Source organism: Rana temporaria, chromosome 2, assembly GCF_905171775.1.
Source record: "Rana temporaria chromosome 2, aRanTem1.1, whole genome shotgun sequence".
NCBI classification, from domain to species: domain Eukaryota; kingdom Metazoa; phylum Chordata; class Amphibia; order Anura; family Ranidae; genus Rana; species Rana temporaria.
Window position 1 is genome coordinate 275313132 of NC_053490.1, and position 26028 is coordinate 275339159.

Consider the following 26028-nt stretch of genomic DNA (forward strand, 5'->3'; position numbering starts at 1 on the left):
GATTTGCCAGCCAGACAGCAATTTCCAGGGACCAGCCTCACATAATGGATGACGCGGGTCCATCTGCTTCTGCACCTCTCCCTCCATGTCAGGGCTTGGAATCGCCGACGGCAACCATCCAGGGGGTTGAGAGTGAGCATGGCACCCTGAAATGTATCCAGGAGATGGAGTCACCCCTGAGAGCAAACAAGCCTGCTAATACAGAAGTCCCTGAAGCCAAGCCAGCACAGGTGGAGAAATGTCAGCACACCTCACTGTCTTCCAACATGTCTGCCCAACCTGCTGTGGTGGACGGTGTCCTGACTAAGGAGCAGAAAGGGAAGGCCTTGTGCAAAGCGCTGCCTGGAGTTTCTGCTGGGACCTGTAGTTCCTCTGTACAAGGTATGCCTGTTACCAGCAATGAGATTGCCTCACCTGAGCCTCCCTGTGGTGGGGGAGGGGATCAGCATATTGCACCATGTGCAGTGGAAGAAGCAATGGAGGTTTCACCTGCTGCAGTATCAGACCAGCCTGCACTATCCCCTGATGACAACCCTGTCCTGACAGAAGAGAACCGACCAGCTGAAGCTTCTACAAGCACAGCAGTGGGAACTGACACTGCTGGGAAGACTGCAGGAACTGTGAATATTCCAGCAAGTTCTAAAAATGACAGTAATGATAAAACAATGGATGTGGTGGGTGGTGAAGGGGTTAATACTGCTGGGAAAAATAAAAATGACATTCCTCCCCCTGCTCAGCAGAGGAAAGACTCGCCGATTGTTCAGACCAAATCTGTGCAATCGATATCTGCTGCAAATGTGTCAGATGGTTCAAAACAAACAAATGTTTTATCTGCTGGGAGTTACGCGTCGGTTTTGGGGAATCGCACTAAGGAGGGTGGGGGGAATGGTGCAAATGTTGGTGGTCACAATTTGGGGGGGTTTAGTGGGGGGATGGTTGGTGGGTATAAGCGGAGAAATGTGGTCCAGCTGAAGTGGGAGGGGGAGGGGACCCCACCAGTAAGGGGGAGGGTGGCCGAGTTGATCCTGGAAATGGGGTTCAAAGTCGCAGACATTTTTGCTTTGATTTGTCCCGTTGGGAGTTGGGAATTTGATTTATCCTTTGTAAAACCTGAGGGTCTGGATTTATTTTGGGAACGTTTTAGGGGGCGCAGGGACCTTCCGCAGTGGAATGGTTGGATGCCAAAGGTGGTTTCCAGGCAGCCTCTAATAAAATCAGTGACGATCCTCGTGCGTAACGAATCCATCCCAGAGGCTGATTTGGTAGTATGGTTACGCCGCTATGGTGAAGTCCTCGCTCCACTGCGGAAGGTCCTTGATCAGCATGGGATATGGACAGGGGCCTGGACAGTGTCACTAAAATTGGGGGTGCAGGGAAATGTTGTTCAACATCTGCCCTGTTCAGCCTTTCTGGGGAGGGACAGGCTGACCATTTTTTACCAGGGTCAGCCTAAGGTGTGCAATAAATGTGGTGACAAGGGCCATTTTGCCTCCACCTGCACCCGCAAGAAATGTTCTTTGTGCCAGGAGCTTGGCCATTTGGCTAAAGACTGTACTGACATTCGGTGCAATTTGTGCCAAAAACTTGGTCACCCGTACAGTCAATGCCCGGAGGCATTACATAACCTGCCAGGGTTGGAGGCTGAGCTGCAGAGGCTGGATAAGGAGGATGAGGCCACTGAAACTCTTGTTGTCCCTCCTGTGTCTGTGACATCTGTTTCTGTTCCCCCTAGTGATGTGGTCCCTGAGTCTGTCCCTCCTGTGTCTGTGACATCTGTTTCTGTTCCCCTTAGTGATGTGGTCCCTGAGTCTGTCCCTTCTGTGTCTGTGACATCTGTTTCTGTTCCCCCTAGAGATGTGGTCCCTAAATCTGTCCCTCCTGTCCCTAATCCATCTATTCGTAGATCCTCCAGACTGGCGGAGGCTGCTGGGGGGGCAGGTTTAGCGGATCTTCCCACTCAGCCTCCAGTCCCTGCCCCTCGGCAGCGCAAGCGTGGTCAGGGGAATGTGGGGGTGCTGGATGGGGGTGGGGCTGATGGAAGGGTGTCCGTACCCCATGTTTCACATTCCATTGATGGGGATTCGGATGAGGAGGGGTGGGAGAAGATTAGGAGGAGGAAAAAAATGAAGAGAAAGACAAGAAAACCGGTCGTCTCTTCCTCAGAGTCGGATCCAGGAGGGGTTCCCCTTGGTAACACCTTTAATGTGTTGTCAGGTGAAAAGATGTCTTTGTCTTCTTCTTTTTCATCTATGGATGAGTCACGTTGTTTGAAGAGAGCGGTTTCTGGTGATGAGAGTGTGGTGAAGGTCAAGAAACGACTACCCCAATCATCCTGATGGCAGTTCCCCCTCCGATAAAGGTGGCGACCATTAATGTCGCCAGCATTAAATCTGCAAGAGCTCGTGATATGGCCTTATTTTTGCTCAGCGAGTTTGATGCCGAGATTTTATTTTTGCAAGAGACCTGGCTCCATACTTTGGCCGATGTCCACCTGGCAAAAAGGGAGTGGAGATGCGGTCCCTCCTTTTGGTCTCTTGCGGCTGAGCCCTGCAGCGGAGTTGCGGTACTTTTTGAAACCGATATGGTAACGCGCCGGCGGGTAATTGAGGTAGAAATAGGTGGATGTATGGTGTTGGACGTTTCTTAGAAGGGCTGCATGCATAATGGGTGCGGGTTTGTTTCTTGACCTTGCAGGTTTGTCTGGTGTAGTGGTGTGAGTTTGTATTAAGATTTACTTTCCTGGTGATTACATGATTTTTGCTTTGCTGTAAAGTCTTTTGTTTGAGAGCAGATTTGCTATATTTATTTTCATTTATGTAAATATGTGTATATTTATGTATATCTTATAGTGATTTTATGCTTTTTGTTTGCAAGACTTTTAATAAACAAAATTGGGAAGAATGTCCCTTACATTGGTGATCAGTGAGAAGAATGTCCCTTACATTGGTGATCAGTGAGAAGAATGTCCCTTACATTGGTGATCAGTGGGAAGAATGTCCCTTTCATTGGTGATCAGTGGGAAGAATGTTTTAATTCCTATAATAAACATTTATTTTGAACAGTGTGTAGAGAAATTCTTTGAACGCCTGCAATGTGGGCAGTGCAATATGTAGGTGGGACTTTGTGTGAATGTAGCTTTAACGTGGGCGGGGACACAGGGGGCCCCATGATCTCCTTTTGCCCGGGGGCCCCATGAACTGTCAGTCCGCCCCTGGGTGTAGGGTACCCCCCTAACCCCCCTAATAAAGGTTTAACCCCTTGATCGCCCCTCCAGGTAACCCTTTCACCCCCTTTTGCCAGTGTCACTAATCAATCTTTTTTCTGATCGCCGTATTAGTGTCGCGGGTGACGCTAGTTAGCCTGTTAGTAATTTAGGATCACCGTCAGGTTTTTATAGCGTCAGGTACCCTCATATACTACCTAATAAAGGTTTTAACCCCCTGATTGCCCCCTAGTTAACCCTTTCACCAGTGATCACCGTATAAGTGTCACTGGTGACGCTAGTTAGCTATTTAGGTTCACCATCAGGTTTTTATAGTGTCAGGTACCCAGATATACTACCTAATAATGTTTTTAACCCCCTGATTGCCCCCTTGTTAACCCTTTCACCAGTGATCACTGTATAAGTGTTACAGATGACACTGGTTAGTTAGTTTGCTTTTTATAGTGTCAAGGCACCCGCCGTTTATTACCTAATAAAGGTTTAACCCCCTGATCGTCCAGCAGGTGATATCAGTTAGGTTTTAGTGTCAGATAAGGTCTGTGTTGCCCCAGGCAGCATCAGATTAGTGCCAGTAGCGCTAACACCCACGCACCATACACCTCCCTTAGTGGTATAGTATCTGAACGGATCGATATCCGATCTGATCAGATCTATACTAGCGTCCCCAGCTTGATTTTTATTCGCTGTTTTTCACCGAAGATCTCTATAGATCTATCGTGGACCAAACTAATTTGTATGCTGGTCAATTCATCGCTGCTAATCCCCAGTCCTCCCTTGCCAAAGAATGGAAACCAATTACGGTTTCTAAATTTAAGACCTTTCTGGGCCTATCCCTTTGAGATGGGCATAGTTAAATTGAGTAAGTTGTGGTCATATTGGTCCATTGACCCAGTTTACCATTTGCCCATGTTCTCTGCCTCCGTGGCCAGGGCACGATACGAGTGCGGTTCATGCACTTCAACAACAGTGAACTCTGTCACCCTCATGGAGACCCTGAAATGCGTGCAACTAAACCTCTGTTTTTAATGCATACTGTTAGACAGGTGAATTTGGTTGGTTGCTAATTGGTCAGTAAGTTTGAGGTTGGATATTCTATGTTGTTTTTGTAATAATTTGCTTGCTGTGAAGTGGAGGGATAATAAGAATGTTTTCATCCTGTCCTCCCTTCACGCAGACACGACAGTCCAAATTCATACGGCGACTGGTGTTGTGGAGAAACCCCTCTGTGTCCACAAATATAACCAAAATATGGAAGGGGTGGACCTCAACGACCAGTTGTTGGCACAGTACCTAGTTGCCCATAAGGCCAGACGCTGGTACAAAAAAGTGTATGTATACTTATTTCAGTTGGCTTTGCTGAACGCTCATGTGCTATACAGAGCTTCAGCACAGACTGGATCCTTCCTTAAAGGGTCACTAAACGAAAACATTTTTTTGCTGAAAAATACATTAAATTCTATCATATAATGTGCCTCTAGTTTCACTTTCGGTTTTAAACTGGTTTCATGTTTATGTGAAGTAAAGAGACACACAGAACAAAAACAAACAAATCCAGGGCAGTGTTTTGTTTTTAAAATGAATCTGCTTGGTTCTGAGGAGTTTTAGACACACAGCTTAGACCACAGTGAGAAGCTCCCATGAGTATTTTCATAAGGAGCCAGACAAGCAGGAAGTGTGGAGATCACAGCAGAATTACAGCTACTTCAAAGCAAAAACGAACAATGAGGACATGAAACCAGTACTGCAGTAAGGTAAAGGAAGCTATTTAGCTAAAAAAAAAAATTCCTTTAGTGATCCTTTAAATTCCAGGAAGATATCGTCTGAGTTCTTCTGTATTCAGGCGGTGCTTCACCTCACCATCCCCAACCAAATGCAGTGAGGCGGCTGTATGAGAGACATTTTCCGTATGTCCTCCCTAGTACCCCTACCCAACGAGCCCCCCAAAGAAAATGTTGTGTCTGTAGAATACAGACACCCGTTATTATTGTCCACGCTGTGCTGACAATCCTGGTCCCTGCATTGGTGAATGTTTTGAAAGCTACCACACACTAGTGCAGTTTTAGCGTAGGGTACAGCATTTCACAGACAAGGACACACTTTCACAGGGTCTCTCAAGATGCCATCGCATTTTGAGAGACCCGAACCGAACCGTTACAGTTACAAAAAAAGTGTAAAAAAAAAGTAAAAAAAAAAAAAAAAACACAAAGAAAAAAAAAAATAGTTGTCGTTTTATTGCTCTCTCTCTCTATTCTCTCTCTATTGTTCTGCTCTTTTTTACTGTATTATATTCTGCAATGTTTTATTGTTATTATGTTTTATCATGTTTGCTTTTCAGGTATATAACTATTTTTTATACATTACTGTTTACTGTGTTTTATTGTAACCATTTTTTTGTTTTCAGATACACCATTAAGCTGCAGCATGGATTTATTTATCTTGACGCAGCAGCGTTTGCTCCCACGATACATAAAGCTGTGACTCCAGTGCTGTAGGAGGTGATTTCACCACCACAGTTAAAAAAAAGAGCATATATGCCGAAGCATGGGGGCAGCAGGGGTGGAGGGGCGATTTGCTCCTAACTTTTGCGGGCAGATGCCCCCATGCTTCGGCATATATATATTGTAGGCACAGGTTGCGTTAAAATATGTTTTAATTTTTACAGTACCTGTCCACGAGAATGTGTTTCCAGCACGACCACATCGCGCTGGTTCTCGGCGACAGGGTGCCGACATCTCGCACTCGCTGCAATAGGAAAAGCACATTCCAGCGAGCGCGACATGGAAGCGACGGGGATCCGACTTGGATTCTCGCCAATTCTAGACACCGTTTTTGGTATGAATCATGAGGAGGAACGACAAATTTTAAATAAAAAAATGGCATGGGTTCCCCTCCAGGAGCAAACCAGTCCCTTAGGTCTGGTATGGATTGTAAGGAGAACCCCCCTACGCCAAAAAAACGGCTTGGGGGTTCCCCCAAAATCCATACCAGACCCGTATACGAGCACGCCGCCCGGTCGGTCAGGAAAGGAGTGGGGACAAGCGAGCGCCTCCCTCCTGAGCCGTACCAGGCCACATGCCCTCAACATGGGAGGGTGGGTGCTGGGGGGCCCGGGGGGTGCCCTGAGGCCCCCCACCCCAAAGCACCCTGTCCCCATGTTGATAAGGACAGGGCCTCTTCCCGTCAACCCTGGCCATTGGTTGTTGGGGTCTGCGGGCGGGGGACTTATCGGAATCCAGGAGCCCCATTTAATAAGGTGGCCCCCCCTAGGTGAATGAGTATGGGGTACATCGTAAAAAAAACACACTACACAGATTTTTAAAGTAATTTATTAGTCAGCTCCGGGGGTCTTTTTCCAACTTCTCCGCTTGCCGGGGTCTTCTTCTGACTTCAGGGGTCGTCTTTTGTCTTCTCCACTCTCTTCTTCTGCTCTCTGGTGTCGTCTCCATGCTTCCCAGTTCTTCTCCTGCTCTCCGGTGCCTTCTTCGGGGCTGGCCGCCGCTATCTTCTTTTAAGCTCTTTTACTAACGGCAGGCAGCCCGGTCTTCCTCGTTGCCTTCTTCCCTCTTCTTTTCTTCCGATGTTTCTTTGTGCAAAAAAAGTTTGTAATTTTCCCGAAACCTGTGGCAAAATATTAAATATTCCATGGACTCAACATGCCTCTCAGCAAATAGCTTGGGGTGTCTACTTTCCAAAATAGGGTCATTTGGGGGGGTTGTGCTATTTTGGCATTTTATGGCCTTCAAAACTACGATAGGTAGTGAGGAGTGAAATCAAAAATTTGCACCCTTAGAAATTCTGAAGGCGTGATTGGATTTCAGGGACCCATACAGGGCTAGGATCCCAAAAAGTCACATGTGGTATCCCCGTACTCAGGAGAAGCAGCAAAATTTATTTTGGGGGTGCAATTCCACATATAACCATGACATGTGTGAGCAATATATCTGTAACGAGACCCTTGCTCGCTCGGTTCCGCTCTCCCGACACTCCTCTGCTACTATTGGATCAGATTGCAGATTGCAACGTCTGATGGTTCGGTCATCCAAGGCTCTGGGATCCGAACTACAGCTATGTGCCGTTCGGAATCCATTAGAACAAACACCAGGCAGGCTGTATGTAAGTTCAAACAGGAAGACTTTTATTGGAAGCACACAACACACTTTTATACAGAATTTGGAACATCCCGCCCCCAAAAAACGCTTTCCTATTGGTCAATTGTAAAGTACACAGAGTTCTCCTTCAGGTCCTCGTAACCATGCAAATGAGAAAATGAGTTCAGCAGGGATTGATCCGATAGCTTGATTAAAAGGACTGTTATGTGTAATGAGACAGAAGCCCCAGGGGGCAATCAATGTACACAATAGCCAGACACAGAACAATGGAGCCGTCTGGAGCCTTAAGACAGGGCAGAAGACCCCCCACTGTGTAACAGATTTCAAGGAGGAACACTTCTGCATTCCAAGGTCCATGACAATACTTCCCTTGGGAAACAGTCCAACAGCCACAGTGAGACCCTGAACGGGTCAACTCCTGGATGTTGGAAAAGTAGTCTTAAGGTTCCAGGTCTGTCTGCCGGGGTAACCCCTCCCGTCTCAGTGCCAGCATGTCCCGGGTCCCCAGTATATTTTCTGGCCCATAGTCTGTCGGTAGGAGGCCCGCCCCCAGTCCCTTCCAAAACACACAGTGACAGTGAGTTCTGTCACATTTCTCTACTTTTAAAAACAGACTAACCAGGTTCCTGACCCTCAACTGGTCTGGACCTGTGTTAGTCACAAACTTCCACCCCAGGCAAACAGGAAAAGTAAAAGTACGACTCTGGCACTGGGGGTGGGCAGAGGCGAGCAGTACTCTGCCCCATAGCCAGCGCTTCTGCTAGGGGGATAAACATTGGGGTAGTGTCCAATTGCTGGGGAGGGTGAATTGCTTCCTCTACTTCCGGTGGGGATATCTGCTGTTGGGGCAACAGCTCACGCAGATCCTCTCTCAGACTCTCCAGATCCAACTCTTCTGATGCTGGGCAGATGCCAGGGGCACTCTGCCCTGTAGCCAGCGCTTCTGCTGGGGCACCCGATGAGATACTCTGGACTTGCTGCTGATCACCATTTATCAGCCTTCTAGCGCCTGTCTCAACTCCCCTTTCTGAGACCTTCATGCTATTAGCTTGTCTCGCTGCCTGGGGGACCTCCAGTGCTTTCTGGCATTCTAGCGCTTGCAGTGCCCTCTGTATCATCGCTGCTTCTTCCATTGCAGTTAGGACGGGAAAACGTAGGGTCACCCCTGGCCCCATTTGCTCCTCATCTTTTTGACTGTCTGCTATTAAGACAGTGCAGAAGACTCCCCACTGTGTAACAGATTTCAAGGAGGCACACTTCTGCATTCCAAGTTCCATGACAACAATAGCCAGACACAGAACAATGGAGCTGTCTGGAGCCTTAAGACAGGGAAGAAGACCCCCCACTGTGTAACAGATTTCAAGGAGGAACACTTCTGCATTCCAAGGTCCATGACAATATCATTTAGTGGCAACTTTTTGTAAAAAAAAATGTATTTATTTTTTTCATGTCATTATTCAATCACTTGGAACAAAAAAAAATATTCAATGGGCTCAACATGCCTCTCAGCAATTTCCTTGGGGTGTCTACTTTCCAAAATGGGGTCATTTGGGGGGAGGGGGTTGTACTTCCCTGCCATTTTAGCACCTCAAGAATTGAGATAGGCAGTCATAAACTAAAGCAAAAATTTTAAATTTAAGAGGGATACTTTGTGGCATTTGCATAGTAATGGCTTTCTTCTGGCGACTCAACCTTGCGGCCAATCTTTCTTCAAGTGCCTCCTTATTGTGCATCTTCAAACAGCCACACCACATGTTTTCAGAGAGTCCTGTATTTCACCTGAAGTTATTTGTGGGTTTTTCTTTGCATCATGAACAATTTTCCTGGCAGTTGTGGCTGAAATTTTAGTTGGTCTACCTGACCGTGGTTTGGTTTCAACAGAACCCCTCATTTTCCACTTCTTGATTAGTTTGAACACTGCTGATTGGCATTCTCAATTCCTTGGATATCTTTTTTTATTCCTTTCCTGTTTTATACAGTTCAACTACCTTTTCCGGCAGTTCCTTTGACAATTCTTTTGCTTTCCCCATTAAACTGAGAACCCAGAAATGTATAGCATAGTATGCATAGCATACTAGCTCATTATGTATTACTTACCTTAGATCGAAGCCCCCGCAGCCATCCTCCCAGAGCTTACTTCCGGGTATCGGGTATCCGACGTTGTGATTGCCCCGGTGCCGCGATCACGTCACTCTTGCGCATGCACGTGGGAGCTGCCGGTAAGGGTACATCTAACTGAACCATGCAGGTTTAGGAGATATCCAGGGTAGCTACATGTAAGTCTTAATATAGGCTTACCTGTAGCATAAAGTTACAAAAATGGGTTTACAACCACTGTAAGTGGATATAAATCCAATTCATGAAATCTGACCTAGGCAAATATATCTGTAATGTTTACTTATCCCTCTCCAAAGCTCTGAGTCTTTCTGATGCCTCCTTGGCTCTGTTATCAGCATTAGAACTTATGACAAGTTCTCCGACACAGGAGATAAAAGCAGCTGGAAATTTGTGTGAGGGAGGGTGCATAGCGATAGATTAGCGGAGAGCTTGTCTATTCACACCGTTTCTTCGTTCCTTTGCCTATGTTGAGGGGGGGGGGGGTGTGCCTTTCCTTCGATTTCCCTTCTAGATGTTTTTTTTCTTTGTTTTCTTTGTCTTAATTTCTCACTTCCTGTTCCTCCTCAGTAAGCTGTTCAGTAAGCTGTTCTGGCTGACTAACCACCACTCGGATGATGGGGGCAAGTTTACTGAGGAGAAACAGGAAGTGAGAAATTCAGACAAAGAAAACAAAGAAAAAAACATTTAGAAGGGAAATCGAAGGAAAAGGTAAGTGAACCAACAATGCCCTAGCTTAAAGGAACCTATTTAGAAACTAAAAAACAAACCGTTACAACCCCTTTAGGACACCAACCTTTTGATGGTTTGACAGTTTGGTTGAGGACACAATGAAATCAAACATTTTTTTTTATACTGGTTAATCAATGGGTTTAGTTCCGCTTTATGATTTACAGCTGTTGCTTTGAGCTTCAGGAAAATAGCAGCCTCCAGTAAAAAAGAAACAGTAACACTGCCGGAAGCAATTTTGCAGCACACACTAATTTTGGTTGCATAATTATTAATGTAGAATGCATCTTCCTTGCTAAAGAACCTTATTTTTTATGGGTAAAGTCCCACATTAAGTATGTAAAGTTTTTCAAACATCCAAAGAAGTGCAGGATGAGTTTTTTTTTCCTGTGCAGGTGCATACACACCAATGTATGTCCTTTATTTCATTTATTATATTGGTGTTTTCAATTACCCTTTCTATTGTCATATACACAGTTTGTGTTATCGCCCTCCCCTGAGCATGACAATCTGTGCACTGTAAGTGAAGTGTATGTAGCTCTCACACTGATCAACCTGGAATGATTTATAGATTCTTGACTCTTGTCTGGCTCTGACTCCTGTATTGTTATTATGCTTCACTGCTCCCTACCTCTTACCTGTAGCCACAGGGGACAGCAGGACACTGTTGAAAGAGTAGTACAAAGGAGGGAGGTTGGATCTGCACCAATAGCTCAAATTAAGTATTGTCTGCTAGCAGAGTCCCAAAATTATGCACAAAAACGATTTCCCTGTAGCATTTGTACTCATTGGGCTCCTTGAATTTATAACGGCAAAAACCTCATAGTAATATTCTGTACATCTTCCCGTGCTATCATATTTGATTTTCTGCAAATTTAACAGTCATACAATTGTGCAAAGCTGTTATGATGATTTTTGATTTCAAAAAAGGAAAACATTGGTGTAATGGAAAGAGATATTTTGTAAAAACTGTAAATTGCTTCTAGACAGGTTGTTAATTATTGAACCTGCAAATATGAACAAATATGCTCACGATTCACACATACTCAATAAAAATACATTTCTGCTGAGTACTTCTGACACCTCCCGACAGCTTGTTACATCTGACCTCACTAACATCTCACCTGAATGTAATTCACCTCTAAAAAGTACACCTTGAACATGTGTCAGAAAAAAGCATACATTTTACTAAAAAAAATAGACACTCTGACATTAGGGGTTTGCTGCATTAGCACATTATCAATGTGTTACTGTCATGTCTGCTATCACAACACTGCTACATATAACCTGTAAGATCACAATTTATCGAGTTTTCTCCTCCAAGGCCTATATGGGCTTCTTTACTCAGGCAGCAGCCTTGCTGCCTATCTGAAAAGTGTTTCATGGTGGATCACTTTTCAGTGGGGGGGGGGGGGTTGATAGGTGGCTGGAAGGTAGTATGTCCCCTTCTCACTGCCTGTTTTAACCCTGAAAAGCCCACAACACCAGGCCAAAACTGGTTGCAGGGCATTAGGGGGCATGACCCTATTCACTTGAATACTGTCCACCAAAAGCAATTGTTGTGGCTGTTGTGGCCATGACATGTATACAACCCTTGATTAAAGAATTAATACATCCTCACATGTAGTGCACATGTGGATGCATGATGTTTTCGCATATGCCACGTCCTAAACAAATTTTGAAAAAGGGATGCCCTCCTCGTGACCTTGGACGTGGAGGCATTATACTCCAGTATCCCTCACGAGTTGGGCATCTCGACAGCACGTACCTTCCTCCGTGAACAGGACCATCACCATTGGAACTATATTGATTTTGTAATAGACCTTTTACGATTTATTCTTACACGTAATCATTTCGTTTTCAAAGAGTCCCACTTCCTCCAGGTACAGGGCGTAGCCATGGGCACTTGCTGTGCCCCTGGCTACGCCAATCTGTACCTGGGGGGGTGGGAACGTGATATTTTTTCGGATGAGGACTTGTCGATGTACACTGGCCATGTGATCAACTGGCTTAGGTACATCGACGACATCTTCATCATCTGGTCAGGTACCAGTTCCCAACTATATCAATTTATCGATATTCTTAATGTTAATGAACGCAACTTAAAATTCACGTTCACTGCATCTTCAGACCAGGTCACCTTTCTTGACCTCACCATCTTAAAGGATGGCGATGGCAGAATTACCTCCTCTCTCTTTAGAAAGGAGACTGCAGGTAACACCCTACTACACGCCACTAGTGCACATCCAACTAACCTCCTTAAAAGCATACCTTATGCACAATACCTTCGTTTACGAAGGAATTGCACTATGACAAAAGATTTCCTGTTACAGGCTAACCTACTCAGGCAACGGTTGTTGTTGAGAGGTTACAGTAAATCCTTACTACGGAAAGCATTCAATAAGGCTGCACGACAATCTCGTATCAACTTACTATTTAAACAAAAAGTCAACACAGAGTCGCAACCAGTAAGATTCATTACGCGGTACTCAAGCCATCACATCGAGGTGCGTAATATTCTAAATAAACATTGGTCACTTTTGACTAACGATCCCATCCTCAGTAATTACATTGGCCAAAGACCAGATATTACTTTTAAAAGATCTCGCTCACTTAGAGATAAACTGACTTCTAGTCATTACAAAACAAATTCAAATCAACAACGACCTCCAAATGGTATGATGAGATGTGGCAGGTGCAATTTTTGTCCTTGGGTTAGAGAGGGTACTACTTTTTCTTTACCCAATGGTGAAATTTTTACCCCCAATTTTTATGCGGACTGTAATACTCAGGGAATCATTTACCTTATGACGTGTAGCTGCCATGCATTTTATGTGGGCAAAACCATCAGAAACTTCAAGCATAGAATTAGGGATCATGTTTATTACTCCTCCCAAGGAAAAATGGTAACATCAGTCAGCCGTCACCTTGACCTATATCATAAATTTAATACCTCAGTTGCCTCGTTTATAGTACTTGCTATTGTCCCCAAAGATTGCCGTGGAGGCAACTGGGACAAGCAGGTACTCCAAAAAGAAGCTTATTGGATCGAGCGTTTGGATGCCTTACGGCCCCCAGGCATTAATGAGGCACAGTCCTATAAATCCTTCTTGTAGTAACATTAAGCTAATTGGTTATACTTTTATATTTTTGAAATTTTCTTATTCGTTGTTTTCTATTAGCACCTAAGTACTACTCTGGACTTTTCTGATTGCCTTGTCACCATGGCCCTGTCATTTGCAGAACTAGATGTCAGAGTAGCCAATCATACCGCTCATTTAACTATGTTCTTAGATCACTGGTTTACTGGGATTTTTTCCAGTTGTCCTTCTCTCTGTATTCATTTACTGTACCCCTGTTTTCTATACGAGGTCCTCTATGCTGTATAATTAAATAACATGTGTACATTTGGAAGATCTATCCACTTCCATACCTTATAAATAAATACTAATGTTTTTTGCATTTAATATGGTTGTGCTCCTTTTCTGCAATTGTGGTGAAATTTGGATGGAAATATCCTCCCCCCTGTGATCTCTTCCAGACGTGATGCCCCTTTCTTTGTCCCTCCTATTTATTCCATGCGATGTGGCCGCTTGAGATACAGCTTTTCCATCCTTGTTGTATCTCAATATGTCCACTAGATGGCGTGTAATCGCCATCGAATGGTGCATAAACTTCAGTACTGCGCGCGCACCGCATCTGGTGCGCGCGCACCTGCAGTTACTTTGCGGCCAGCACAGATGACATCACCCGGCAGCGCCGCGGTAGTTGTCGATCTGGGGCGGGACTCGAGGCTATTTAAAGCCCTCAAGCCCTACACACTATCCGCAGCCTCTTGTGAGGCATACGAACCAACGGCACGTGTGGCGAGTGTTGCATACTGGTAAGCCTAATTCTCTATCTCTAAACATGCCCTTCATACTTTTGTGTGGCCGATTCATTAGGCTCACAGTCTCCTTTCCTCTATATTTTGTTTCAGTGACTGGTCTATCGAGGCAATCCCTGCCCCTGTCTCCTTGAATTGCTCTAAAGATTGACACTGGGTTTTTTTCAAACACCCTAAACTTATACTCGCTGAATGCAGTCTTGTTATGAGCCATTGCAAACTCTATATATAAATGGTTCCAAATATTGGGTAAGCATTTTGCTTGCTGTTATCACTATTTGCCCTTTATTAATAATTACTACTATTACCTGTTTACTATCAATTAATGCTGTGATTCTATATATTGATTTTTTGCTACAGCCCTTGCCGCCCATGTTACGTCGTTTAATTCTCTTTGGGGTTACAAATTCAATTCCTTGCTAGCCCGTGCTACATATCTCTCTATGCAGAGAGTATCAAGCCAAGCTAGTCCACAGCTATTTTGTCTGTACTTCTTTTTATAGGTAAGCAAACTTAGTCTAAACCCTATTACTTATCATATTCCAATTTCATTATGCCTCCTGTCTCCTTCGTACTGGAATTTTTGGGACTGGAATTCCAGGCATCTTGTCTGCTCTCTGTGGTTATTTCCACAATGTTCATGGGGGTGACTCTTTTTTGTCCTTTCTCACCATATTGCATGCTATAGGAGCACTCCGGTTTCTTAAATATCTATATAGGCTGTTATATATTTTTCTGTTCTATATCAATATGTTATATATGTATATTTGTCTCCTTCACCAATTTAGCACATTGACTCCACTAAGTCCTTCGAGGAAGCGCTCAGATACAGCGCGAAACATGTCAGGACTCCGATCAACCCAGCGCAAGTGCTAAAAATCTCCAGTTGCTGATGATTTTCTTTAGAAGCTTTTGTATTTATTTATGGTTCCAACTATCAGTCCACTTTTGGACATCTAGTCTAGTATTATATCAATTGGTGCTAGTACTGTATAACCAGATTTAATCTTCTAAGCTACATCAATTACTGTGAACGCTGTACTGATCAAATGCTATGTGTAATTTATGTGTACTCTTTGGAGGAAAACTTTTAAAATATATATTTTTTTGTAATAAATATTTTTATATATAAAGTCAGTTTTCGAAAGACTCATATCTTTACTAACTTATCATGCCGACAAAGTCCATGACTAGCCCCTATGTATACAACCCTGTATGGCTGCCTTTGCAGATTAAGTGGGCAGTAAAATTGGGGCTTAACCACTTATTTTTGATGCCCTTTGGCCACCTGTGTGCACAAGCTCTAAGAGCTTATTTTGTCCCTGTTTTTTATTTTGTTATGATGAACATGTCCTTACCACAGCCATATAAACATATACAAAATATGGAAAATTAGAGGTAAAGAAGATCTACACCCTGACTCTGAGGCCCCATACACACGATAGAATTTATCCGCGAATACGGTCCAGCGGACCGTTTCCGCGGATAAATCCTCTCGAGGATTTCGGCGGATTTTCATGCGATGGAGTGTACACACCATCGCATTGAAATCCGCGCCGAAATCCTCTGGCGATGACGTGTCGCGCCGTCGCCGCGATTATGACGCGGCGACGTGCGCGACGCTGTCATATAAGGAATTCCACGCATGCGTCGAATCATTACGACGCATGCGGGGGATCCCTTCGGACGGATGGATTCGGTGAGTCTGTACAGACCAGCGGATCCATCCGTTGGGATGGACTCCAGCAGATGGATATGTTCTGCATGTCAGCGAATATTCAATCTGCTGGAATCCATCCCAGGGGAGATATATCCGCGGAAACAGATCCGCTGGCGTGTACACACCATAGGATCTATCCGCTGAAACCCATTTGCTGGGATTTATCTGCGGATGGATTCTATGGTGTGTACGGGGCCTGAGATTCGGGTTGCTAATTTACTGCTGATCATTCACAATCACTTTTTTTTTTGTTTCATAAATACCATTTTTACTTCTTTCAATCTTTCCTTGTATCTCAGCACTGCTGACTTCCTCCAGCTTCTTTCACCAGTTTCCTATTTACAAGCACTTGTTGCCTGCACATCATTACTCTGTATCAGCATCCTGATAGTAACAGCAGTGGACTATATTGTTGCAATGTGTGTCAGCATAGCCACTTGCAGTCTCCACTGGAGTGTATGTGACAGGGTGAAACAGCAGGAGTACAATTCGGAGACATTTGTCACCCAGTTTCAGGAGGTTTTACAAAACCAAAACCTCCAAGGCAGGATGGCCAGGTTAGATCTAGCCACTTCAACTCCCACACCTACACACCACCCATGTTCCAGCAATGTTTCTACATTTCCACTGTGGGCCTGTTTCTTTGGCAATAACTGTCATTATCTAATATTATAAAGTGTCCTTCGCGCTACTGTGAGCAATAAAATGTATCAAAACAAAACAAAAAAGTGTAAATGCAGCAAAACCTATTGGTGTTTACAATACACACAGGTGAAATAATATGCAAAAGAGGGGTTTTCGCGCCTAAACTATACACGTATCAGTGATAATAACATAAATAGGTGACAATGGTAAATAGTGATAAATTAATATCCATAAAGGATGATACTAAAACAATAAATAGGTGGTGATTATAATAGTGTCCGTGTATGATTAATGCAGTAAAACTGCCAAAGAGGAGAACAGAAACTGAGCTGTATGTCCACCAGTCATATATGTGTGAAGATATCAATGAGTGGCTTGATCACATCTGTGTAAGGGCTCTCAGAACTCTCACCTCATCAACAGGTGTAAAAAGCATTCAGGATCTCCTTAGAGCATACACCTCCTCACAGTTAATGATCTTCCCACTTTCCACACTTCACTGGTGCTTCTCAAACTCTCTGCAGGCTTCCATATAGTATGCCAGCTTATTCAAAAACGCCTCCTCGATCAGTCCCTATTGTGACTCCAATCAGGGGGAGAGGGAGAGAGACCAAACAGAGGGCCTCCGAAAGTGTAGTATTGTAAGTAGGGGAACGTTTATTACAGTATAAAATGCTCTTACATCAAAGATAAAAGACGAGTGCAGTAATACAAATGAACAGCGGCGTCCTCAGCGCCTTCTTACGTCACTCCAGGTGTACGTCTGCCCACAGCCAGGGATAGTTTGTTATAACATTTTGAAAACAGGTAATTTTTCTTCTCCATTGATACAGGCTTATGAGGCTGCACTGATGGGCACTGATAAGCTCACTGATGGGCACTGTTAAGGTGGCACTGATAGGTGGCACTGAAGGCGGCAATTGTGGGCATGGATCAGGAGGAACTGATGATGCTGCACTGATAGGTGGCACCAATGGGTACTGATAGGCGGCACTGAAGGCCACTGAAGGGTACTGAGAGGTGGCACTGAAAGGCGGTACTGATAGGTGGCACTAATGGGAGCTGATAGGCACTGATAGGCAGCACTGATAGATGGCACTGATGATGAGGCACTGATAGGCACTAATTGGCAGCACTGATCAGCTGTCATTGGCTGAAAGATGATAATTTACTCTGATCTGTGATCAGTCGAGTCTCGAGGACAGCGCAAGCACGGAAGGACATCCATGTATGTCCTCCCGGCAATTTAAGGCCTCTCTCAGCTACAGCACGGGCACCAATGGGTTAAATGTTTTTTTTTTTTCACTGTCCCGAACCAAAAAGCTACAATATCGGAGATGATGGAGTAAACAAAAATGAATATTTTTTTTTCCGGAGAGAGGCACTGTTCACTCTCACTGTAATTTAGCACACACACAATCATTTATTACAACTCAAAAAACGACATTGTTTAAAAAGTCGTTAAAAAATGCGGCATGCTCGAAAAAAAATGTTGCCGTTTTTTTAGAAGCTGAAAAATGATGTGAAGCCCACACACTATGGGCCAAATTCTCAAAAGAGATACGCAGGCGGAACTGCTGTTCAGCCTGCGTATCTCTGTGCCTAACTTTGGAAACGATCCTCAAAAGGATTTTTCCAAAGTTAGGCAGAAGATCTGACATCTGTAAGATACTTACACTGTCAGATCTTAGGATGCAGTACCGCATCCGCCGCTGGGGGCATTTCTCATTGAAATGCCGCTTTGCGTATGCAAATGAGGACTTAAGCAGATCCACAAAGCTTTTAAGCATTGTGGTTTCTGCGTAAGTTCCGATTTGCTTGCGCAAAATTAGGGCTGGTTTTACAATGTGGAAAGTTAGAAACACCATGTAAAAGCACATTCAAGCGACGGCATTTGGTATGCATTCCTGAGGGAGAACTCCACGGCAATTTGTAAAATCAAAACCGGCATGGGTTCCCCCCAGGAGCATACCAGGCCCTTAGGTCTGGTATGGGTTGTAAGGAGACCCCCCCTACGCCAAAAATTCGACGTAGGGGGTCCCCCTACAATCCATACCAGACCCGTATCCAAAGCACACTACCCAGCCGGCCAGGAATGGGAGTGGGGACGAGCGAGCGCCCCCCCCCTCCTGAGCCGTACCAGGCCGCATGCCCTCAACATGGGGGGGTTGGGTGCTCTGGGGCAGGGGGGCGCACTGCGGGCCCCCCACCCCAGAGCACCCTGTCCCCATGTTGATGAGGACAGGACCTCTTCCCGACAACCCTGGCCGTTGGTTGTCGGGGTCTGCGGGCGGGGGCTTATCGGAATCTGGGAGTCCCCTCAAATAAGGGGGCCCCCAGATACCGGCCCCCCACCCTAAGTGAATGGATATGGGGTACATCGTACCCCTACCCATTCACCTGGAGGCAAAGTGATAGTTATTAAACACACGACACAAGGGTTTTTAAAATCATTTATTAGTCTGCTCCGGAGGCCCCCCCTGTCTTCTTTAGCTCTAATACCAGGGGGGGGCTTATTCTTCCGCTCTCCGGGGGGGGTCTTCTCCGCTCTCCGGGGGGGCTTCTTCTTCCGCTCTCCGGGGGGCTTTTTCTTCCGCTCTCCGGGGGGGGTCTTCTCCGCTCTCCGGGGGTCTTCTTCTATCTTCGCCGCTCTCCGCTGTTGACTCGGCGCACCCTGGTTCTTCTCCAGCTGTCCGGTGCCTTCTCCTTCAGCGCTGGCTGCCTGCTGTCTTCGTGTGTTAGCTCAATTACTAGCAGGCAGCCAGCGCGGTCTTCTGTGACGTCATCTTCTTCTCTTCTCTTCTCTTCTTCTCCCTTCTTCCGATGTTGACCCGACGCCTCTTCTCGCTGCAATGATGGAAGCGCGCCTTGCATCCCATTTATATAGGCCTCACCGTCCCATCATGCTCCGGTAGGTACCCACGTGGGTAGGCACCCACCACGTGGGTACCTACCGGAGCATGATGGGACGGTGAGGCCTATATAAATGGGATGCAAGGCGCGCTTCCATCATTGCAGCGAGAAGAGGCGTTGGGTCAACATCGGAAGAAGGGAGAAGAAGAGAAGAGAAGAGAAGAAGATGACGTCACAGAAGACCGTGCTGGCTGCCTGCTAGTAATTGAGCTAACACACGAAGATAGCAGGCAGCCAGCGCTGAAGGAGAAGGCACCGGACAGCTGGAGAAGAACCGGGGTGCGCCGAGTCAACAGCGTAGAGCGGCAAAGATAGAAGAAGACCCCCGGAGAGCGGAGAAGACCCCCCCGGAGAGCGGAAGAAGAAGCCCCCCCTGGTATTAGAGCTAAAGAAGACGGGGGGGCCTCCGGAGCAGACTAATAAATGATTTTAAAAACCCTTGTGTCGTGTGTTTAATAACTATCACTTTGCCTCCAGGTGAATGGGTAGGGGTACGATGTACCCCATATCCATTCACTTAGGGTGGGGGGCCGGTATCTGGGGGCCCCCTTATTTGAGGGGACTCCCAGATTCCGATAAGCCCCCGCCCGCAGACCCCGACAACCAACGGCCAGGGTTGTCGGGAAGAGGTCCTGTCCTCATAAACATGGGGACAGGGTGCTCTGGGGTGGGGGGCCCGCAGTGCGCCCCCCTGCCCCAGAGCACCCAACCCCCCCATGTTGAGGGCATGCGGCCTGGTACGGCTCAGGAGGGGGGGGGCGCTCGCTCGTCCCCACTCCCATTCCTGGCCGGCCGGGTAGCGTGCTTTGGATACGGGTCTGGTATGGATTGTAGGGGGACCCCCTACGTCGAATTTTCGGCGTAGGGGGGGTCTCCTTACAACCCATACCAGACCTAAGGGCCTGGTATGCTCCTGGGGGGGGAACCCATGCCGGTTTTTTATTTGAAAATTGGCATGGAGTTCTCCCTCTCAGGAATGCATGCCGAGCGACGCTGTCAATTTTTTTTTTTTTTTTTTTTTTTACCCGGCGCGATCCACAAAACTCAGCGTAACGTAACTTCGCGCATGCGCAGTACGGCCGGCGCAGGAGCGCGCCTCATTTTAATGGGAATCGCCCCCTGATGAAGAGGAACGCCTTACGCCGGCCGGATTTAAGTTACACAGCCTGAAATTTCTAGGTAAGTGCTTTGTGGATCGGGCACTTAGGTAGAAATTTTAAGGCAGTGTAACTTAAATGGGAAAAGATAAGTTAGGCAGGATCTTTGAGGATTTGGCCCTATAATTTTAAATGCCATTTTTTTAAAACAACGTTTTTTTCATGCCGAAAAATCATCTTGTTTACGCAGCATAAGAGACGTATGAGTGTTTTGCTGGGGTGCTGCTCCCACTGACCTTTTTTTAATTGGTTGATCATAAAAACATGGTAATTAAAGACATAAATACAATACACATGTCCATAGTATGGTCAACTTTGATGCTTCATACACATGCTGATATGATAGTGTCTACTTAACATGTTTGCCAACGATGGCCTCCTCAGGAGACTTGAAAGACACTAATAATTAATGGACAATAGCAAGAGAGAGAGAAAAAAAATGTACCATACAATTTTAACTTGAAATCAACACATAATACACTTTAATACAGTTATTAACATGGTTAAGATTGACTAGCTTTGTAACTAGTTTTTAGGTAAAAAGCAGCAGCAAAGGCCTGCCCTGTATGAATCATATGTACATGCAGCACCAACACATTATAGCTACTGCAAGGCACCAGAATTTACATGACTGTGTCCTCTATGGAAAATATGTTGGTCCTATTGCCGCGTACACACCATCACTTTATGTGATGAAAAAAAATGACGTTTTTAAAAACGTCACTTTAATTGACTGTGTGTGGGGGAAAACGTTGTTTTATGTCTTGTAAAAAACGACCAAAAAAAATTGAAGCATGCTTCAATTTTATGTGTCGTTTTTCAAAAGTGCACTTTTTACTTCACAGAAATTGACCGTGTGTAGCAAAAAATGTCGTTTTCTAAGACGTTTTTTCATCCACGCATGCCCAGAAGCTACTTATGAAGCAAGCTTCAATGGTAAAACGTGGTGGAACATAACCTCACTTTGCAAGATCATTGTGAGAAAACGATGGTGTGTAGGCAACTTCGTCTTTGAAAATTGAAGTTTCAAAAACGTAATTTTTTACTTCACAGAAAGTGTCGTTTTTTTTCATCACATAAAGTGATGGTGTGTACGCGGCATGAGGGTAGCTGTTGACTATCAGATGTTGATACTGCCAGCCTCTGGGAATAAAAAGAAAGACGAAGGAATCTCAGGAAAAGTATTGTGATTTACTTGACAGGAAATACAAGTGTTATGCATACATATTACTTAGTATGCTAACTGTAGATATGAAAAAATATATGAAATACTTCAAGTTGATTTTGTAAAGGCAAACGCACTGTTCACTTTGCAAGTGCAGCTTCACTCTGCGAGGGAATTTCCCCCAAAGCTTGAATGAGCTTCAGCTCGGCTGAGCAAAAATGCATTTTCTTTTAATTTTCTATGCTTGGGCATTCTTTGCAAAGTGAAATTCAATACATTCACCAAGCTCTGGGGCAAATTCTCTCAGGCCCCGTACACACGACAGAGGAACTCGACGTGCTTGGCACGTCGAGTTCCTCGTCGAGTTTTGGGATGAAGCCGCCGAGGAGCTCGGCCGGCCGGCTTCTCCCATAGAAGAACGAGGACAACGAGAAAATAGAGAACATGTTCTCTATTTTCTCGTCGAGTTCCTCGGCGGCTCCATCGAGCCAAAACTGTACAGACGACAGAGATTCTCGGCAGAATCCGGGTTTTGACCGAGTTTCTCGGTGAATTCTGCCGAGAATCTCTGTCGTGTGTACGAGGCCTCATAGTATGCAACTTATCTTACAAAGAGAACAAACAGACTATTTGCCTTTATTAAATCAACCACAGAGTCTACTTCTTTAACACCAGCCCTCAGTCGATAACAGGTTCTCAAACTTGCAATATAATGTGACAAATACTGTGTCTTGTCAGTGTAATTGAAGCACTTTGAGTAAAGGGTGAGAATTCCTGGCAGTTATTAGTACTTTGGCAATCAACAAAAGCACTGTCTGTGACAATGATAAATGATTAATAAAGATGAGGAAACTTCTCAATATTCACTTCTGTAGTTATTTCACCAATTCATTCACTTTGCAAGTTCTGCTCAGTTGTTTACAAAATCCCCTTCTATATTTTACAGGGTTGATTTTAAATGCTTTTTAAATCCTACATATGTGCCACCTTTTTGGAACTGAAGAACACTGTGTTAAATTATTCTGTTTTGGTCAATGTGCAGCAAGAGCAGCACTATCATTACAGATCTGGCAGACAAACAAAAACAAAAAAATATATTTTAAATAAAGATCTCTTGACAGGTTGTGGCAACACTAAATAAAGTTGGAGTTTAACCTTGAAGGCTTTGCAGAAGCTCACAAACTGTGAAAATATATATTTTCTGGTAGAAAAAAAATCTATAAACCTAGTGTGCAAACAACACCCAAAAAAAATTTGGCAGTTAAGCCTTGGCGACAGAAATTATTTTCTTGAAAAAGAAAATCTTTTGTGAAGGCAAAACTCAGTAAGCCAAAATTAAATCTTGGAGGCAACACAAAAAATGCCGCACTTTAAAAAAAATGATTTTTGCGGAAAAAAAATCTAGAATGCAGGAACACTTTAGTCAAGTACTGTTTGCTTTGTTTTGGCTTATTTTAAGATGTATGTCAGAGCAAAAAAAAATAAAAAATAATAATAATTCAGTTCATCTCTGCAATAAATGCAAATTTACCAATGTTTTATTTCTTTAAATATGCTGCAGGTATGAATTAGCACTTATGCCCCGTACACACGATCGGAAATTCCGACAGCAAAAGTCCGATGTGAGCTTTTAAACGGAAATTCCGACCGTGTGTATGCTCCATCGGACTTTTGCTGTGGGAATTTCTGCCAACAAAAGATTGGGAGCTGTTTCTCAAATTTTCAGATGGAAAAAATTCCTATTGGAAAATCTGACGCATGCTCTGAAGCATTGAACTTAATTTTCTCGGCTCATTGTGGTGTTGTATGTCACCGCGTTGACAGACGAAAGTTCAGAGATCTTTTGTGTGACCGTGTGTATGCAAGACAAGCTTGAGTGGAATTCCATCCAAGGTTTTTCTGACGGAAAATCCGATTGTGTGTGTGTGGCATTACAATTTTGTTTTACTCTGCGGGAGTTCAAGAAATATTACATTCCCGTAGAAAGGTAGAAAGGGAGGATTTTGTCCAAATGGCAGGAGAAGCTTGCAGAGGGCCCGAGGGAGAAGCAGTACTATTCCATTGAGTGGCACTGCTCCAAGGGTACAGGCCAATGTTATCCCCAGGGTGGGCACACTGAGCTCTGTGTTTTTTCACATTTCTGCTTCCAACAGCAGCATTGTGGTTTGTATTCCCTGCCTGTAGCATATCAGTCATGGTAAAACTACCAGTCATTTAGGAATGAGGATTCGTATGGACCTGCTCTAAAAAGTTCAGTGGGAGCAGCACCCCAGCAAAACACTCATACGTCTCTTATGCCGCGTACACACGATCATTTTTCGGCATGAAAAAAACGTTGTTTTAAAAAAATGGCATTTAAAATTATAGTGTGTGGGCTTCACATAATTTTTCGGCTTCTAAAAAAACGCCAACATTTTTTTTCAAGCATGCTGCATTTTTTAACGACGTTTTAAACTGTCGTTTTTCGAGTTGTAATAAATGATCGTGTGTGGGCTAAAACGACGTTAAAAACCTGCGCATGCTCAGAAGCAAGTTATAAGATGGGAGCGCTCTTTCTGGTAAAACTACCGTTCATAATGAAGTAAGCACATTCATCACGCTGTAACAGACAGAAAAGCGTGAATCGTCTTTTACTAACACAGAATCAGCTAAAGCAGCCCCAAGGGTGGCGTCATCCGCATGGAACTTCCCCTTTATAGTGCCGTCGTACGTGTTGTCACGGCGCTTTGCTAGAGCATTAAAAAAAAACGATGGTGTGTGGGCAACGTCGTTTCAATGATGAAGTTGGAAAAACATAGTTTTTTCTACATGCAGAAAAACATATTTTTTTTTCATGCCGGAAAATTATCGTGTGTACGCGGCATAACTCTTCTTTCCTCACTTTCCACCTCTTCCCCCATCCACAAGATCATCTGCATCTGCTGCAGCTTCAGCAGCCCCAATCGATAGTGAGGGAAAGTCTCACAAGGGATTTCAGAGGCATACCTTACAGCACGTCAAGCTAGGAAGAGGGTCAGCATGGGGCCAGAATATATCTTCTATAGAAGGAGGACTGCAACCGAGGACCTGGTGAGAACACCTACTTCCACCTACCGCTCTTTACTATGGATGCACCAGTCTGATCCTTATGCATCATTCTCCCCCACATATGCAGCTCTGCTATACACATGCTTTACAGAAGTTGATACATGTACAGCCAATTGTTCCATATGGTGTGGTTGATTCTTTGTATTGTGCAGATTTGCCTCAATCACTAATGTGACATTCCATGGATCATACTGAAGTATTACCGTCACTGTGATTGGCAAGCACCCTTCTCTAACTTGGGACAGCCATACCCTCACGCATCCACCCAGTCAATACCCATGTTCAGGAGTTACTTTTTTGAACAACAGCACATATAGCCCATTGGAATCCCTTTTTACAGGACTGCATGAATTATTTCTTAGCCCTCATAATATAATAGTTTCTGGGGTGCCTTTTTGACCTGTGCTCCATTACTTTAGTGCCTGAATATGTTGTGCATGGTGACGGGGTTATGTAAGTGTGATGCACAGCTGCGATCCCCCTGATTTTTAATTAACTTGACAACGTTGTCTTTTTTAATTGTGTAACCACTATTTATCTGCCACTCTTTTTTTCAATTTTTTTGCTGTGTGTTGTTTTCTACTTAATAAAATTCATTGTACTCTTCAGAGTGTTCTGCCTTTGGTCTTCATTGAGAGAACTTTATTCTCTTATTTTTTTGTTATATGCGTTTGACCATCAGAACTGCATTCCACATACCTTTATGTGGATGAAGCTGGAATTTGTACAGTGAATTGTTGACAGATATACTACTATTATTACACTTCACATAAGATATTCGGTTGATCCAGGCTAAACCCATATTTTTTTGTAATGAAAACTGTGAGCATTAAATAAAGCCCCAATAGTGCGTACAAAAATGTGCAATTATTACAACAGAACTTATATTAATCAGATCCTGTCTAAATTGGCCCTAGTATACGTATGAATGTGCGTTAGGGGCCTTAGATTGTAAGCTCCTTGAGGGTAGGGTCTGATGTGAATGTACAATGTATATGTAAAGCACTGCGTAAATTGATGGCACAATATATAAGTACCTGAAATAATAATATACTTAAAGTCTATTATAAAATAGGTGTTCCATGAAGAATAAAGTCCTTTGCGAAAAAAGAAAAGAAGGAAACCGAGTTGCAACTTTTTCTTCTCTTTGAAATTCATCACTGTGAGTAGTGTATCCTTTGTTCTCCAAAAAACAAAGCACTGCTGTGAAAGTGTCCACCACACACCAAGTGTATGCCAAAATAGCTTACTAGAAATCTATGACCTTATACATAATAAG

General features: G+C 44.3%; 1 long non-coding RNA gene across 1 annotated transcript; it reads left to right on the top strand.

Moving 5' to 3' along the window:
• Window positions 1–14000: 14000 nt before the first annotated feature.
• On the top strand, window positions 14001–15255 carry LOC120926830. Its single transcript, XR_005746994.1, has 3 exons — window positions 14001–14311; window positions 14423–14565; window positions 14851–15255. It is a non-coding gene; the product is annotated as an uncharacterized LOC120926830 (long non-coding RNA).
• Window positions 15256–26028: the final 10773 nt, after the last annotated feature.